The 6,250-nt window shown below is 33.6% G+C and overlaps 1 pseudogene; it reads left to right on the forward strand.

Moving 5' to 3' along the window:
* Nucleotides 1–3,701: 3,701 nt before the first annotated feature.
* LOC142447359 (U1 spliceosomal RNA) lies at nt 3,702–3,849 on the forward strand (annotated as a pseudogene).
* Nucleotides 3,850–6,250: the final 2,401 nt, after the last annotated feature.

A 6,250-nucleotide genomic window follows, 5' to 3' on the forward strand; every position in this document is an offset into this window, starting at 1 on the left:
GCTGCTTTATGGAGAAAGAAGAGGCTTTTACGCCTTTTTTAATATTTACCGTCCAGGACACCGAGTGAGGCAGTCTATCCTGTCCCCTAGGGTCAGTATGAGCTGGAATTGACTTTGGGGAAGTAATAGTGAAAGAAAATACAATGGTGTACACTTGTTGAGTCATATAATCAGCTATATACACACTTTTAAAGAAGAAGTTGTCTATAAGGAAGTGAAAATAATTACTTAAATTATATTTAATATAAAGCATGCTCACCAAAGTCAGGGTCTTCTGATTAATTGTTTCTTCTCTATATTTATTTCCTAAAATTTCAAAAATTCAGTTGCCAAAGTTATAATGAACACTTGCATTACAGAAAGTTGACCTCCAGAGACAATTCTTCTGTGTTTGCCAGCACCTGAATTGACTTATAGATCATAAATTTAAATTCCATCCCAATCCCTCTTTTTGGACCCCAGATTTGAAGTGTACAATTGAATGCTAGCAGAGTATATTTAGTAAAATTATTGTGTGATCATTGAAATGTAATGATGAAACTATGTCATATATATATATATTTATAAGAGTTAAGGGAAGGTCAATAAATCCAATAATTCTATATTGCATTAATCACTAAGCAGTAAGATAGAGTATAATTTAGTATTTTTGTTTTCTGACAATATTAACACTCATGTATTTTCTCATTCCTTTGTTATTATTTTACCCCTAGTTGTATTCTTTATTATTTCCCATACTTATTCTAGAATAAAGAAAAAATCAATATGTACAGCTGCTGCAAACAGTCTACCTTCAAGTACAGGACATCTATTTCAGCAGGAGACTCAACAAAGAATGACACTCACAGGGATCCTGAGCTCAGTCTGTTCCATCAGCATGATCATACACTCCTAACTAATCAGTCTAAAATATGTCTTCCTGCTGGCCCTCATTATTATCACCTTCAGTGATGCCTTTTCCGGCCTGTAGTCATACAGCATGCAGTACCTCTGTGCTGTCAGGAGCATCATTATCGTCTCTGTCAATGAGTCTGCAGCTTCTGACCCCAGAACCTCTCCAGGCTCCCATTCTGCTAGGGATGCTGAGAGGGAAACATATTTATGTGTTTCTAGATCTCTAGAAACACATTTTTTACACTTAAAATTATAGATATATATATGATATTCTCCTCTCTCTGTGTATAGATAAGCTTCTACATAGGTCATAGATAGTAAATAGATAGATCGATGTGTGCATAGATAGATATTATTTGAAATGTAGCTATTTAAATGGAAACCAAACCTTCAAATTAGGCTTCAGAAACAGGGTTAAAATATAAAAGTGGAAAAGTCCTCAATTAAACATTTCGTTATAGATGAATTAGTACTATTACCTTTTGAACAAAGTACAAATAGATAAAATAAAATAAAATATAAAAGAGCAGACCTTTAATTAGGTTAGTTATTTAAGCTTTTATAGAATATATAAAAGAAAGATTTCAATATTCTCAAAATAATTTTTAAATCTTTAAAAAACATAAAATACAATATCTTTGTAACATTTGCATAAGGAAAATGACAAATGTGATTGTGTGAAAATAAAAACACACATGAAATATAACAAATAATATTTAAAATAATTTAGAAATGTTACATCATTTCCAAATATAACACATTACTAATCTGCAGTGGACCCAAATTGAATAAATACTATTTTGAAACAGAATAGAAAGGAGAGTGAAACTGTCAATATTTTGATGTTATAAAAACAAAAAGAATGTTTTAAAGTCTAGAAAATATGTTTTATCATGTAAGTGTCTAATTTTGTCTAATATTAAAATTTATAAATTACCAAAATATATTGAATTTTAAGACTCACTGTACCACCAGGGCTCTTAAAAAGTTGTAGAAATATTGACTAAATATGATTAATCTATGTGACAATATCTTTGAGAGTGAGATGCATCAGATGCTGAAAAATTTAAATATCTAATAAGAAATAGCTATTTATTAAAATAAGCAATTATATTTTTATTATGATTTGTATATAGAAATACATGTTTTATATGTATCATCAAGCTGTCATCCAGTACTATAATTGTGTGGTAAAATATCATGTATAGCAATATACATTTACTGCCTTTTTGTAGAATTAGTGATCTTTCATATAAGATGGTGTGGGTTGCACAACAGGTAAGCACCTGACTGTTAGCAGAAAGGTTGGTAATTCCAATCCATCTAGAAAGGCACCTTCCAAGACAAAGGTTTGTGATCTTCTTCAGAAAGACCACGCCCTTGCAAACTCTTTGGCAAGCACTTCCCTCGGCACACCTGAGTTTCGTGACTAGGAATCACAGCAATGACAATAGATTTATTTGTTATTGTCTATTTGCTTTTTTGATTTTTGGCCTTTCATATTCTTCATATTAAAGTTAAAATTAAACATTTTAGTAAATATATATTGTTTTGTTTAAATAACAACATGCATTATAAAAGTTTAAATAATTTTAGCAGAATATAGAACTATACCATTATTAAAGCCATCTTTGTTGTAAGCATATTCTCAATAATATTATATTAACAGGAATACCAATGTCAGGAATAAATGTGACTCACTAGTAGAGGGAAATTTTGAGGCTGATTAATAACTCTCTGTACTTTTATTACATTTAGTGCATTTCTTTCATTTGTCTGAGAAAATAGGAGGCAGATGGCATGTTAAATGCCCTATTGTTATGCATAAAGTAGACTTTTAAAGAACAGAAGTAGGATATATCATATATTTATAACTCTTTTGGAAAAATACTTTTTCAGAAATGAACTTTGTCTTGACTTACTGAACAAATGCAGAATTATATTTGCTGGTAATTCCCCAGTATATAATAATGAAATTGTATATAGGACACAAATTAAGGTTAAACATGAAGCCATTTTAGTTGAATTGTTTGAAAACGTCATTGTTTTCCAAAGAGTTATTACAATGGTCAAAAGTTATGTGATGTCATAAGAAAAAATATATAAATCTAATATTAAAAGTTTTAGCATAGCCACAGACAGTATATATTAGAGACCAATATATTTACCATGTACATACATACATACACATATACATATACATATATAATATTGAAAGACCTATTATAATTACTAAAACAGATATCAAACACCCCAGAGTATCTTCTGTGACTCTATGATACTTATCTGAATCCAGCAGGATGCCCTGAGTGGGCTATCTCTAATATGGCCATGATCCACAATGGCCTGCTTCTTTTGGATTGTTTGTTTGCCATTTACATTTTTTTGTGGGGCAGGAGGTTGTAAAAGAAATGTATTAGACAATGAAAAACTTTTCAAGAAGCATTTATTTGCACGTTACACATGATGTTTCAAAAACTTCCTTAGAATTATAAATAAAGGCAGAGAAATTTAAAAGACAAATGTTTTACACATTGGAAAAGATAAATGAACAAATATAAGACTGAGAAGGGAAGGTAAATGACTAAAATTTTCACTGTAGCTAAATGTCTTTAAGGGGCTAAGTCTGCAGTAACAGGAAGCTAAAGTATTAAACTAGAGAATGGAAAAAAATGCTAGTTATAAAAAGTGGAGCAATGAATGAGAGAAATAAACACAGCACACGTCTGAAAATAGAGCTCTGTAAATTTCTTAACAGCTGCTGGAAATTCTATGGGGAAAATAAGAATATATTATAAATATAATTAATACTTACCTGGCAGGGGAGACACCATGATCACGAAGGTGGTTTTCCCCATTGCACTCTGGATGTGCTGACCCCTGCAATTTCCCCAAATGTGGGAAACTTGACTGCAGAATTTGTGGAAGTGGGGACTGCATTCACGCTCTCCCATTGGAAAAATAAAAATAAAATAAATAGAATTAAAAGTTTAATACATTTAAGTAAGCAAGGGAGCACTTTTAGTTAATTCTAGTTGCAATTGTTGATTCAAGACATCGTTTATTATGACTTTATAGGAGGGCAAATTGTCTGCTTAAGTTGAGCATTTTAGTATATACTTACCAGCATCCTATTTTTTCATTATTTGTTTGTTTAATTATGATTAATTATGGACATTACTTCAACATAGATTTGAAGAAAGGGCTAAATTTGATCTAGAAGCCTATGTGACGTGGGCTATAAATTTAGGACATGGTTTTACTAACACAATTATTTAATATTCTGAACTCTTGCCCCGGTATTTTATATTGCATAGCTCATGTCTGCAGCACATAGTTTCTGTGTATGTTCTTTTTTAAAAAACATTTTATTAGGGGCTCATACAACTCCCATCACAATCCACACATCCTATTTTAAACAAATTATTTTTATAAAAAATAAAAATAGATGTTTATCCATTACAATGAAAACATATTGTGCAGTCAAAAGTTATTATTTGTCTCAAACTTCAAAAGTAACTTTTTGCCATGACTATGGCTACACAGTGACACTGGAGGACAGAGGAGGATCATCCCGTGGGGTCCCAGGCTGTAAATTGTTACAGGATCAGAAAGCTCCATTTCTTCTCCTTGAATTGGCTGGTATATGCAAAAAGTGATCTAGGGCCAGCAGCCCAATGTGTGGCTCAGCATGTAACCTGGCATCTTCACTAGTTTGTCTACCTGGCATTTATTTCTGTTCTATTGGAAGTAACACCTGAATTTTCCCTTTCCCTCTTGGATAGAGAGGATTTTTCGAGTTTTCTTGAAAATAGGGCCTAATATAACTGATGGAAATGATTTAAACACAGGTACAGAGACTTACTTTTAAAATGATCTGAACTCTAGTTTAGTGGTTATGGGGATATGATCTGCATGGTTGGCATTTAGAACACACCAGCAGCTCCACGGGAGAAAAAACTGGGCTTTCCACTCGTGCAAATAGTTACAGTCTCAGGAACCCCTAGGGTTGACTCCATGTTTTTTGAAATCATCAAATAAATAATTAATATTCTAAGAGCTTTATTGTGAAAGTCTAATCATGACTAATGGTGTAGAACTGGGGAAAAAAGAAAACTCTAATTTTAATTTACTTCCCACTCCGGGTCCATTTGGAAATCATTCATCATTTGCCTGATTTTCCTGTGGATAAAATTGATTCTAAGAAGAAAAATCAAAACGTAATTTGATAATCTGCTCTTACCCTATTGCTTTCCCCTGTCCACGCTTCATTAGGAGAATCCACTTGGGGTAGATTAGTGGCATTTTCGTTTTTTACATTTCCTGTCTACTAAGACTACATTAAATTACAGTAGCAAGTTCTCCTATTTCTATCATGCCTTTGAAATTGTCCTTTATTCCATTTTCCCCTTGGAAAATAAGGTAGTTTGTTTTTAAAATCATTTTAGGGGGCTCCTACAACTCTCATCACAATACATAAATCCATCCATTGTATCAAGCATATCTACATTTGTTCCCATCATCATTCTGAAAACGTTTTCTTTCTACCTGAGCCCTTGGTAACAGTTCCTCATTTTCCCCCTCCCTTCTCCACCCTCCCTTTCTCCCAAAACCTTGATAATTTATAAATTATTATTATATTTTCAGGTTTTACACTGACTTATGTCTCCCTTCACCCACTTTTCTGTTGTCCGTCCTCCAAGGAGGGGGTTAAATGTAGATCATTGTGAATGGTTCCCCCTTTTCTCCCCATATCTTCCCCTTCACCTCCTGGTATCACCACTCTCATTATTGGTCCTGAGGGGTTTATCTGTCCTGGATTTCCTGTGTTTCCAGATCTGATCTGTACCAGTGTACATCCTCTGGTCTAGCCAGATTTGTAATTATAATTGGGATCATGAGAGTGGGGTGGCAGAGGGGTGAGCAGGAATCATTAAAGAACTAGAGGAAAATGGTGTGCTTTATTGGTGCTATACTGCACCCTAAATGGGTCTTCTCCTCCCAGGGATCTTTCTGTCAGTGGATGTCCAGTTGCCTACAGATGGGCTTTGGTCTCCACTCCACACTCCCTCTCATTCACAATGATATGATGTTTTCATTCTTTGGTGCCTGATTCCTGATCCTTTCGACACCTCATAATAACATAGGCTGGTGTGCTTCTTCCATGTGGACTTTGTTGCTTCTCAGATAGATGGCTGCTTTTTGAACTTCAAGCTTTTAATGCCCCAAATGCTTTATCTTTTGATAACACCATCAGCTTTCTTCATCACTTTTGCTTATGCACCCACTTTGTATTCAGCGATCATGCAGGGAAGGTGAGAATCATGGAGTTCCAGGTTAATAGAACAAAGTGTTC

The sequence above is a fragment of the Tenrec ecaudatus genome, chromosome 4, assembly GCF_050624435.1.
Source record: "Tenrec ecaudatus isolate mTenEca1 chromosome 4, mTenEca1.hap1, whole genome shotgun sequence".
NCBI lineage: Eukaryota > Metazoa > Chordata > Mammalia > Afrosoricida > Tenrecidae > Tenrec > Tenrec ecaudatus.